Source organism: Mobula hypostoma, chromosome 7, assembly GCF_963921235.1.
Source record: "Mobula hypostoma chromosome 7, sMobHyp1.1, whole genome shotgun sequence".
NCBI classification, from domain to species: Eukaryota; Metazoa; Chordata; class Chondrichthyes; order Myliobatiformes; family Myliobatidae; genus Mobula; species Mobula hypostoma.
Genome location: NC_086103.1, coordinates 79,172,478 through 79,185,455, shown reverse-complemented (window position 1 = coordinate 79,185,455; position 12,978 = coordinate 79,172,478). Strand labels below are relative to the sequence as shown.

The 12,978-nt window shown below is 40.8% G+C and overlaps 1 protein-coding gene across 1 annotated transcript in view; it reads right to left on the bottom strand.

The window, feature by feature from the left end:
* LOC134349406 (slit homolog 3 protein-like) overlaps nucleotides 1-12,978 on the bottom strand; it is a 674,478-nt gene that overhangs the window by 572,291 nt on the left and 89,209 nt on the right. The window lies entirely within an intron of this gene.

The window sequence follows — 12,978 nt, the reverse complement described above, 5'->3', positions numbered from 1 at the left end:
CTCTCCAGTTTCAGTATACCCTTCATAAGATAAGGCATCCAAAACTGCTCACAATACTGTGAGTGAGGCCTCATCAGTGGTCTATAAAGTCCCAACACTACGTCCTTGTTTTTCTATTCTAGGATCAAAGGGAAGTGTTTGGGCTCATGTGAGAGAGTAATTTCCATGCCATAGAGAAGTAAGAAGGAAAATGGGAATGTTGAAATTCTTCTGCTGGGAGCAGGCAATGATCTGATGGGAAGAATGGCCTCCTTCTGTGTTATCATACAGTAAGTAAGCAAGTAAATGTGATTAGATAGAGACACAAGTAGTGCTGCTGCCTCACCTCTCCTGTGACCCAGGTTTGATCCTGACCTCTGGTGCTGCCTGCGTGGAGTCTGCAGTTTATCTCTGTCACTGTGTAGGTTTCCTCAGGGTGCCCTGGTTTCCTCCCACATCCCAAAAATGTGCGGGTCAGCAGGTTAATTGATTAGCGTAAGATTGGTACAAATGAGTGCTTGAAGGTTGGGATGGTCTCAGAGGGCCCCAACAGCCTTTTCTGTAGTGTGCTATTCTACGACACCATAAAACCAAGCATTTTGCTGTGGTGGAAGTGCTACAGACTGAGGGTAGGTGACACCATCTGAGCTGTCACAGGACTGCAGTTAAGCAAACTCTGCATTTTAAAATACCCCAAACATATATATTCACACTACATTTGATGAAAATCAGCAGTAGAGGGTGCTCTCAGGGCACATTTATTGAGCTTCACAATTTGAGGCAGATGGATTATTATCAACGACATAAACCGAACAGAGCAAATTAGTTTTTCAGACTATATCTTTATTGATGTTAACTCAGCTCCACCAAATCTATTTGGCATAGTTACAGATACAAAGTTCTGCCCAACTATGTCAACATTCCATACCATATAAACAAAAATATATTAAACAAGTTGACAGGAAATATATCAATTCCACTAATAATCATATGTACTGTTACTAAAATAATAGCAACAACCTAGTATATATCCATATTTCTGAAGTATCAGTTTCCATTGAATTAACTTGTTATTTGACATTTATCTCATCAGAAAATGCCTGAGTTTCTCCAATTCCCAGTGAAGTGCTACTAAAGCTTTTCAAAACAAAAAAATTAGTATGGTTATACTTATTTTCTTTGTTTTTTCAGTGATAATTGCATCAAGATGAATTTCAGTCATTCTGTTTCTGGAGCTTTGGAAAATATTACCCTTTTACCTCTGTCCCCTATCAAAGTAGTGTGAAATGTTGACCTGAATATTTTGAGGGTTACCATCTTTTCTCTGTAGTTTCTGAATAATCTTTCTCTCCTAATTTGTGAACATATCTTTAAGTGCACTAAACCAACCTGAATTTAAATGGCTATGCTGCCTTATCTCCCATCACAGTAAAATTTTTCTGTATATAACTGCACAGAGACTCATTGATTCTGAGGCAAAAATCAATTTGTTTTTGCTTCATGCTTCTGTGCACTAATGAGGTGGCATATTATTACACAGAATTAAATCCCATTGCTTTCCTGCATCCACAGAAGAGAAAATCATCATCTCTGCCATCAGCCAAATGAATATCCACCTTTAATAGATAGAGTGGTTAAATTACAGTGTAGTCATCAAGGCCTTTGTATGTCACAGTGATCAGAAACTTCTAATTTTCCTGATAAGCTTATGCACATTTTTGTAAGGCTTAAACATTTGTTACCTGGTTCACATATCAAAATTGGCAAGAGTGGGATTGTCATAAACAGAGCACAGTCAGTGGTCAGCATATCTGATCGTAGAATTCCTTATCGGGTAGGCCCCCGAAACTGCTTTCCCTTGGCTTAGCAGATCTGTCTTTCCTGCCCAACCTATCCCCCACCACACTTCTTATTCCTCTCTTGAATAAAGTGCAAGATCACTCTGGTGAATGGTGGATTCTTCCCAGGGAAGAGTTCCCAGGTTTCACACTGAGGCAAACATCAACTAGACTTAAAGGATTCTTTAAAGGCATTCTTTGGTCATCTCAAAATCTGTTGCCCCTCCAGTGTTTAATGTCTGTGAGGAACTGCTGCCCCCTGACACATTCCAAGGTGCAGGAGAAAGTACTGAGGGATGCACTGACGTTCAGTGCAGCCACCAAAAAAGCTCTGTTGGGGAAGACCACAGTCCAAAGTCCTGCTGCCACTGGAGACTGAGGGAAAAGGCCCCATGTGACCACCTTTCAAAAGTTTAAGGAGGGAAAATGAGAAGCATTCAAAGTTCAAAGTAAATTTATTATCAAAATACATACATGCCACTATATATAACCCCAAGATTCATTTTCTTGTGGGCATACTCAGTAAAACTATAGAATAATAACCATAACAGAATCAATGAAAGACTGTTCAAGCAGAGTGCTGAAGACAGCACTCTGTGCAAATACAAAAAGAAGGAAATAATAATAATAAGCACTAGTACCTATTCAGAGAATATAAGGGATTGATGATACAATGAAGGAGATAAGTCATGTCTTGATTATAGTTACTGTATACAGGTACATATATTATGAATATATTTTCTGATATAAACTCAAAGGTAGATCACAGACAACATTAGAGCCTACTTACAGATTAACAGAGCTTTCTGTAGAGCTCCTGTGAGGCCACAAAGTATCAACTCTATATCAGTGATTATTAGAAACCCACAGCCCCACCACCGAGAGTATGCACAAGAATGTTAGCATTTACTTGCAAAAATACCCATTAGCTTGTCACTTTCTCTACTGTGGATGACCCACAGTCTCAGTGATCACAGGCAATGCAAATACTTCAAAGCCTCCATATTCACAGCGTAGTGTGCACATTCAGGGTTATAAATCCGCAGCAGTTTGGGATTAAGGATCCTTGGGTCATCGTACTGTGATGACAGGCAGTTGATGAAGTAATGTTAACAGGACTCAACCAGACCCAACTGCCTGACATAAACATATTCATGTGGGTTCACTGTCCTTTGTTCTCGCAAAGCAGTTTTGGAGGAGTTTTAAACCAACAGTTATTCAGGGGATGAAGGATATTGCACAACTGGGTTTGTTTTAAAGATTCAAAGGTTAGCTTTATTTGTCACATGTACATTAAAAAGCGCTGTTTTGTGTCAAATCACATCCGCCAAGATTGTGCAATCATTTTGGCATGCTTCCGGCTCCATACCCACGTATCACTAACTCTAACCATACATCTTTGGAATGTGGGAGGAAACTGGAGCACCCAGAAGAAACAGACAGTCACGGGGAGAACATACAAACTCCTTATGTACAGCAACGGGAATTGAACCCTGATCTTACAGCCGATTGCTGTAAAGCACCACGCTAACCACTACATAAACGTGCTGCCCCATGAATTGCTCCCCAATCTTTCCATACAAAGAATCAGACAATTAAATGACAGGGAGGCCATTTGGCCCATTATGTCCATGCCTGCAAAAATGATCAACCCAACAGAGTTCCGGCTTCCAGCACTGGGTCCTACTGCCCCTCGGAGTATGGCTCTTCAACCATATCCAATTGCGTTTGCCTCTCATACTCTTTCAGACTGAGTTCCTCTGGGTGAATGATTCCTCTACCAGTTATTAGAGTCATTGAGACACACAGCATGTCAGTACAGTGATACAGCACGGAAACAGGCTCTTTGATGTTGACCAGAATGCCTGTCTGAGCTGGTTCAAAATGACTGCATTTGACCAATAATTTGTTTAAAACTTTTCTATCCATATTTTTCAATCTATGCCCTGGCTTTTGATTTCTTTCTTCGAGAAGTACAACACAGAAAGAGGTATTTCAGCCGACTGTATCAATAAGCACCCATCTACACTAATCACATTTCCTTCTCTCCACATTCCCAGGTTTACCAGATACCTTCACTACAGTGTCCAATTAACCTACTGGCTTGCACATTTCTGGGGTGTAGGAGGAAAAGTGAGAGGGAGAATGTGCAAACTCCCCCTGGCAAGGTGGCATCGTGGTTAGCACAATGCTTTACAGTACCAGTGACCCAGGTTCATTTCCTGTCACCGTCTGTAAGGAGTTTATACATTCTCCCCGTGACCGCCTGGGACTCCCCCGGGTGTTTGTGTTTCCTCGCACAGTCCAAAGACGTACCGTTTGGGGGTTTTGATTGTCCATTGTAAATTATCCTGTGATTAGGCTAGTATTAAATTGGGGTTTGCTGGGCAGCATGACGTGAAAGGCTAGAAGAGCCTCTTGCTTCCTGTACCTCAATATACTGTGTGTATATATACTGTATAGGGGTATAGGGGTGCAGGTCAGCATTGAAAAACCTGATGCCTGGAGCTGTAAGGAAAAGTGTGTACCTGCTACTTCACTGTGTCAAGAGGAAACAATAAGACATGCATCCAAAAATCCCTGGATAGGTGTAACCCTGATCAAATGTTTGGTAGAGCCAAATTATATCCATTTAATACAGGTCCCCACGTGAGCTGCATTCTCAGCGGACCTGACACAGAGGCTAACCTAATAAACAACAGCCATGCAGTAAGTATGCCTGTGACATCCAGGTTCAGGATGTAAACTACAACATTGATCCTGCTTTTTTTATATGTTCCTTTGCCATCTGTTTTGTGCTAAATGACATTGGATACCTGGTTGGAACAAACAAAAACCTCATGCATTTGGGTTTTTTGTTTTGCATTGGACTGGAGGGGTTGGAAATTACTTAGGTGGGTTGGAAATTATACTGCAGGGTAAAAACAGTGTTGGCAGGTCATGAATTACCTCCTCTCATGTCTGCTAATCAGCAGGATTTGTGGGTAAAAAAAAAACGGACAGCTATTTTAACCTTCTTGTTCTCATTTCGAAGAACACGATGGCATGCTACAATAAAAAATAATTCAAGTTATCTATTACAATGGCACAGAAGGCCATTCAACCCATTAAATCTATGCTAGTTTACATAGTAATCCTACTCCCCCGCTAAGTTTTGCTGTAACCTATTCTCCCCACATTCACATGGACTTTATCCCCACCCCACCCAAGCCACCATCTATCATTCACCAGCAAACCAGTGGTTAATTAACCAAGGTCCTTTGAGATATAAGAAGAAAACAAAGTACCCTAAGGGAAACCCATATGTGGAAAAAGTCCTGCTGAAGGGTTTCGGCCTGAAGTGTCAACTGTACTTTTTTCTATAGATGTTGCCTGGTCTGCTGAGCTCCTCCAGCATTTTGTGTGTGTTGCTTAGATTTCCAGCATCCGCAGGTTTTCTCCCATTTGTGAAAAAAGTCTGACAGTACCACAGATCAGGATTGAATCTGGGATAGACAGAGCTTTGAGGTACAGTGCCATCCTATACATGAACATGAGTGAGGTGTTAACCTAACCCAATGATTTATACACAGACAGTTGCACAAATGAAATGGAAGATCTAGCCAGCCTTTACACAAATGGAAATATGAGGAAAGTTAAATAATGGCAGGGAAACAAAATTCAAACCCTGAAAGCAAATGCAACAAGCAGTTTATGTATAGAGGGCAAAGCATGGAACCTGATGTCTGAGAAAATGTAAATAAAATTTAATTCATGTATCAGAATGGCTCCAAATAGGATAATGAAAGCCACCCACACATACTGAACACATTTTAAAACCAATTAAAATCAACTTCACAGATTAAATCCAATCTGGCTTTGCCTGTTCCATTTAGTCTTGAATTATTTTGCAGGAGACTCTGGCTCCAAAGATTCTGTGCGCAGTACACAGGAATCTCTATGTAAACCTGCAGTTTTAAAGAAGGTTTAAAAGGTCAGGGCTGATATGTCTGAAGCTGGAGTAAGCCAGGATCCTATGCCAGCTTTGTAGAGAGCTGAAAACGTGATGACAGGTCATTGTTTCTGAGTTATGCAGGTGCACAAACTTCCCTATGGTTGAAAGAAATGTCAGGAAAAGCTTATCAGGAAAATACGAAATACCACGTCTGGGTGGAATTTTAAGGGCAGGGGGAGGAAATTATCAGCTCTTTATAACAGTTTAATCTTTCATTTAGCCTGTTCTTAAAGAAGGTATGGCTACAGTGCTTCAGTGTGACTGACCCATGCTGTACTGTCCAGGCCTAGGTATCAAGCCAGAGGGTTTCAGGGAGCTCACAAAGGCTCTTCATAACCAACACATCATGCTTATTTGAATTTGGACTTTAGCCAAGTCAATTCACCTCACGAAGAAAACGATGCAAGGAAATTTGTGATCAAACAAATGTTAGATCACAAATTGTTTCAGCAGTGTGTTTTGCCACAAGGTCTCAGCTCAAAGTTTAGTAATCTGGCGCTCAGTGGCAAGATTGAGGTATTCTTGTCAGGCATGGAATTCATTGAATCAAATGTTAAACTTAAGACTATTCTGGTAGATCAAATACACTTTAAAGGTCTCTTGGCAGTAGTTAAAGAGCAATGGGATGATGCTGTGGGTGGGAAGTGGAGGCAAAGAGTCTCCAGTAATCAGTAAGTACATCAAGGATGCTGGTGTGTGCAACACACATCTGTTAAACATGCCCCTCCAATAGTGGTCAAATTTAAATGCCTGCGCACTTCCCTACATGGAGTGCTGGCAAAGTTGGAGAGACAGGAGACAGTGAAATGTTTCTTTATTTACTCTTGTGACGCGTAACCAAGTGAAATACACATTACTGCAATGTGGTCGCCAGATGAGGAACAAGAGCTGTGATTCTGGGCAAATGAAAAATTCATCCATCTCATGCCAGCAATACTCAGATTAACGAGACATCAACAGTATCATTGTAGGAAGGATACAAGGAAAACCACCTGTGGCTGTCCATGGTATTTGTGTTTTTACTTTCCATTGCAAAGTCTCCAAGAAGTCTACAAAGTAAAGTCAGATGCCAGAAACAGCCACAAATATGCTTGACAAGGAGATTTGCTTCTTATTGAAAGCGTTATTTTTTTTCCTGCATTGGAACCCATGCAGTCTCCAAGAAGTCTATACTCACAAACCAAAACAAAATAATTGCCAGCCTAATACGATTGCAGGAAAGGCCAATAGATGGGGCCAAGCATTGCTGATCAGTGTCATTACAGAGTGCCACATAGGCGTTGAAGCATCTTTACATCTCTTGAACTAAGGCAAAAGGTAAAATCTACAATAAATAATCATTTTACTAATTCCAACCAAACTTCTATGTCAATCTTCTCTGCATAGAGTAAAATGCATGTGGCATGAGAATGGGGGTGGGGGGAATAGCATTTGACAGGCCTGAGAAGCCATGGCCCTATTTGAAAGCTAAATGCAACAAACTAAATAGGAGCAGCCATTAGTGGAAGAGAAGAGAGTTTACTAGACTGACTGTAATGTAGGTAAGTCAACCATCACCAGCAGTTATTTATAAAGCCTAGAAATATTGTGAAATCACAATATAATCAGATCAGATTAAGCTACAGAGACTTGTAAAATTTAGTCAGCTCCATCACGGGCACTAGCCTCCATAATATCCAGAACATCTTCAAGAATTGATGCCTCGAAAAGGTGACATCCATCATTAAGGACCTCCATCACCCAGGATATGCCTTCTTTTCATTGCTACCATCAGGAAGTAGGTACAGGACCCTGAAGACACACAATCAGTGATTCACAAACAGCTTCTTCCCCTCTGCCATCTGATTTCTGAATGGGCAATTAATCCATGGACACTACCTCACTAGTTTTTTTTTATTTTTATCTTTGTACTACTTACTTAATTTAACTATTTAAATGTCTACAAAGTCATATACCAGAAACAGCCACAAATTTGCTTGACAAGAAGATAACTATTATATTACATATTTATTGAAATCAGTTTTTTCCCTCTACAATTATGTATTGCATTGTACTGCTGCTGCAAAGACAACAAATTCACAACATATGCCAGTGATATTAAACCTGATTCTGATATGTAGACACATCAAAGTTGCTGGTGAATGCAGCAGGCCGGGCAGCATCCCTAATGCTGCCTGGCCTGCTGCGTTCACCAGCAACTTTGATGTGTGTTGCTTGAATTTCCAGCATCTGCAGAATTCCTTGTGTTTCTGATATGTAAGAGATAGATTAATTAATTATTTCATTGTTTTCAAGAATTGTATAAAAACTTTCATGAAAATAGCAAAAGGTTTTGACCAAAAGTACCTCAACAATTTGCTGACTTGCAACAGGTCATTTTTAATCGGTTTAGTAGGTCAACATAAAGGCATGCTGATAATTATATATTCTCATAAAAATTACAGTAGACTTCGTATTACCTGGAGAAGTTTTGCCATTGAATCAACCAAAGCAGATGGCGTGATTGGTGGAAACTATCTGAATGGACTACGGTGTTTGATAAAAAATTGGATTAGGATTAGTGGAGATAATCTGTGGTAGAAATGACTGATTTTGAAAATGTGAGGGAGCTGAATTAGCATCAGTATAGACACATCAGTAACAAATAAAGGTAGGTTGAGAGGACATACTGAACTGATAGTGAGGCAACAGGATAAGCATTATAGCGCTTGCAAAGGCCAATTTTAATGTAACGAGGGATGCAGGTTAGACAAAGGTTAAAATAACCCTGTAGCATTTCAACATCTCGCCATCTCACCTACAAACCTCTCAGACATAGTAATTGCCCACAAGGAACCTTGGGTATAAATTTGTGAATAACACAAACTATCCACACCATAGATATTTTAACTCCAACCTAATTAAGTCTCTAACCCATTAACATTAACTGGACTCAAGAATTCTGACAACAGAGATTGAGGTAATAAAATATGGGATTTTTAATTTTTCAACCATATCCTACAGAACCTTATGTCACTCAATTCCTGACTCCCCAGTCCTCCTGATCATTAGGATTTAAACCTCATACCAACTCTTTATCATCTGTAGTCTGAGCCCCTGCCTTCAATTTTACTTGTCATCTTTTCCGATGGCTACAGGGTAGATCCAGGAGGAAAGTGGGTGAATCACTGAAAAGTAATTTTGTGGTGGGAAGAAATAAGGGGCTGGTGGTAACATACAAATGAGATTAGGGCATTTATAAGCAAGAAGAATCTGCCATGGCTTTAAATTTCTCTAAAAAAAGAAAGGCAAGGGATTTGTGGGTGATCCTCTAACTTACAATGTGAGTGATACCGCACAGAAACAGGACCTCAGCCCACAAAGTCTGGCGTGACCATCTCTGAAGCTACATTAACTTCAGTTTATGCTCCCTACATTCTGCCATTCACCTGCACACTGTGGCCAATCAAGCTACCAACCTTCATACTTTTTGGGATGTGGGAGAAAATCAGATCATCTGGAGGAATCCTGCATTTCATTGGATTTAAAATGGATCAGCCAGGTAAAAAAACTGGGATAATGGTTGTCCTGGGGATTGCTTTCATAGGATTCAGCCTGCAATGCTCTGCCTTCCAATTCTTTAGCAGATGTGTGATACAAGGTGGCTCCCATCGTCGGGGTAGAGAAGACTTCCATCCATCAACTTCTGCTTTAGTGATGCTGCACTATATCAAGCTGCAGAGGAATGCTCACCTGGGCAGGTACACAGACAGGCATGTTTAGATGCAGGTACAGGATAGTAATGCAATCAGTATTGATCAGACACACTCCCAAGGTGCTGACAATAAATCCATTAATTTATACACAGGACAGAGCATTTACAATGACGGCACTCACAATCTGGAAAGGCACCAGTACTGAGCAGATGAGGCTAATCGAGACAAAACTAGGAATTTGCATTCATCTCGTACCAACTCTCTAAAACCTTGGAGAGCTGGAGAGTTAAACAACTTCTCTCTTTTCTCTTCCTCCAAGTGTGCTGATTGTTTTCTTAATGCTCTGGCCAATGTTTCTGCTTTGACCACCGCCACCACCAGCAAAGATGGATTAAACAGACATACATCTTATGACCATGTGTAGGATTCCACTGTGAAAGAAATAGCTGCCAGATTTTCCTCTAATTGCATCTGAAGGTTTGGAACATTTTCAAGTGATGCGCTAAGATGCTGCACATATGTTCTTCATTCGCCTTGACAACTGCCGCTCTGAGACTTGACAACAATGGTACAAGATATTTTAATACCATGTTACTGGTGTTTGCTTTAGCTATAGATCCTTTCTAGCAGATTTACCTTCTCATAACAAATGTAAGAGGCCTGATTTCACATCCCTTCTACTTTACGTTTTACTAATATACATTCACCTATTTCAACAGAAACATAGACAAAAGCAGCTGTTACTCAAACCAACAAATAAGCTGAGGACACTTTCCTTATATGTAGGTGAGTGCATTTACCTGGTGGGCCATTGGCAGGACTTCAGAGATGGCGTTTAAATAGTGCTTCCCTATCTACCTGCAAACTATGCACGAGTGAGACGAAATTTCCCGAAATTGTTTCATCCAGGTTCAGCAGTGTGCTGGGTCTTTTATCTGGCATGATGCAACTCGTGTCCAAGATCACCTATTTCTAATGCTATGAACCAAAGCTACTCAATCATGCCAAGCAGTAAGATATTAGATTGCAGTAAAGAAGGAAACATGGAAATTAATTTACGCAGAATGAAAAAACACCAACTGCAATAAAAGAAATGAGCAGGTCATTTGACGTCCACCTTTTGGGAACTCCAGTAGATGTAGCAGTCTCAATCAGGATAAGATATAAATATTTATTTAAATTTTAGATGATGCAATATCACTGAAGGCCACTCATCCAAACTGGTGACCTTTTCTCTTATTAGAAGTAAGTGGCAAGAAGTCAGCCAAGACAAAGAGAAAAATATTTTAAAACAAATGCACTGTAGGAAGTATTTATTTCACCTTTTTATGGAAGGTCAAGGATGACCTGCTTTTGTTCTTTTTCTGTGGGTTTTGAAGTAAATGTTAAGGTTAACTGGAACTTGCAGATCCTGCTGTGGTGAGAGTAGAAAGGGCTGAGGGGACAGGAAAGAGTTTGGGAGAGAATGTGCCTCTTCTGCTACTTATACTCATTTGTTTCTGACAATTGAACTTTAAGTTCTCATTGTCTCTCCTGCTCTACTTGACTCTGAACAACCACAGGCCAGGATTTCCATCAGTCTGTAGGATTACATTTTTTTAAGGGGTTTAGAAAACATTCTTGAGCCATTACCTTTGTCTGCTTGGCAATCTCTTGCTATGACAGAACTCAAAATAGAGTGCTTGCTTCAGAAGTTTGATGTCAGGCATGTCAAAGATGTGACCTACCCATCAAAGTAATTTGAGTGTAATTAGGACTGGAGGTGTTGGCTTGGAAAATTGGTTCATACAGCCTGCCTGTAGATTTCAAGGATTTTGTAGAGGTAACTGTGGTGGCATTTTTCTAGTGTTTTGAGGTGCCTGCTGCTGTGCCCATGTCTCAGAAACATACAGGATAGCAGGGATCATGGCTGCCTCACAGATTATTAGATTAGATTAGATTAGATTCAACTTTATTGTCATTGTACTGAGTACAGATACAAAGCCAATGAAATGCATTTAGCATCTGACCAGAAATGCAAAGAAAGTTATTTACAAAATAACTGCGAATTTAAAAAGTGCTACAGCACACAAATATAGAAGTACTGAGACAGTACAATACGGATGCAATACTGCTTAGCGCTGTGATGAGAGGTTCAGCAGTGTCACAGCCTCAGGGAAGAAGCTCTTCCTGTGCCTGCTGGTGTGGGAGCGGAGGCTCCTGTAGCGCCGGCTCCTGTAGCGCCTACTGGATGGGAGGAGAGTAAAAAGTCCATGGCTAGGGTGAGATGCATCCCTGATAATGCTTTTCACCCTGCCCAGGCAGCGTTTATGGTAGATGTTCTCAATGGTGAGCAATTGGGTGCTGATAATCCGCTGGGATTATGCGCTTTATGCCATATATGCTGCCTTGAACTTCAAAAATCCTTTTGTTTTTTGATGGGTAAATGTTATACTGGTACACTAAAGGCAATAGTGATTTTTATCATCAATGTCTGCCTCAAATTTGCTGAAATATGGGATGTTGTATGCAGTGGCGTATCTGTGGTATGGCACGTGCCTTGGGCATCACTTAAAGGGGGGCGCCACTGAGCAGTTTCTACTAAAGTCAGACAAGCCATCCTCAGATAGTGAAAAAAGAATTTTCTTCAGATGTATGATCTGTCTTTAATTATCATATGTGTGAAGCACTAGGATGGCCTTATTTCAGAGCATTGTGTAAGAAGACCATGAAACATTTCTTCACGAAGAAGAAGGAAAGTGGATCTGAAGGATGGAAGAGACGAAAGTTGGAGGCGGAGGAAGCCAAGAAGTCGAGAAAGTACTTCATGCCCTTTTTTGAAAAGCCGAGAACAAGTAGATCGACACGTTCCATGGAGTCCCCTGCACCTGCTACAAGTTTGTTAGAATCCGAAGGTGGATCAAGTACAAATGCGTCACAAGCCGAGGAGGAAGTCAAGTCAGATAAATCCGAGTATGACGAGATTAAAAGTGAGGCTGCCACAGAGAACGTGGACATGACAGGAGGGGAAGATGGTGGTGGTGGTGATGTTGAGTTTATTGACGAGATTTTACCTGACGAGATTGAACCTGACGACACTGAACCTAGTGAACTGGACGGTGTCAAAGAGCCTCGAACTGTCATACCAGAAGTGATTGAACAGCGTGACATTGGACTTCTGAAGTTTGACAAGGATACTGGAAAAGCAATTCTGCCTGACGCGTTGAGAACAGAAATAATAAAGCTGGGTTCAAAGTATTTCTAGAACAGTGAGGGGCCTTTCCTACCAACAAATAACCGCTCAATGAATAAAACTTGGTTCAAGAGGAAATTGGGAAGTGGTCGTGGTGAGGAAGTGACTCGCTCATGGCTGGTCTATTCCCCTTCTAAAAAGTCTGCATGTTGTCTTCTCTATTCCCGGTCAGACCATCAATCCTCATTGGAGCAGGAAAGTGGATTCAACCAGTGGAAAGCACCTGAAAAGATCAGTGTT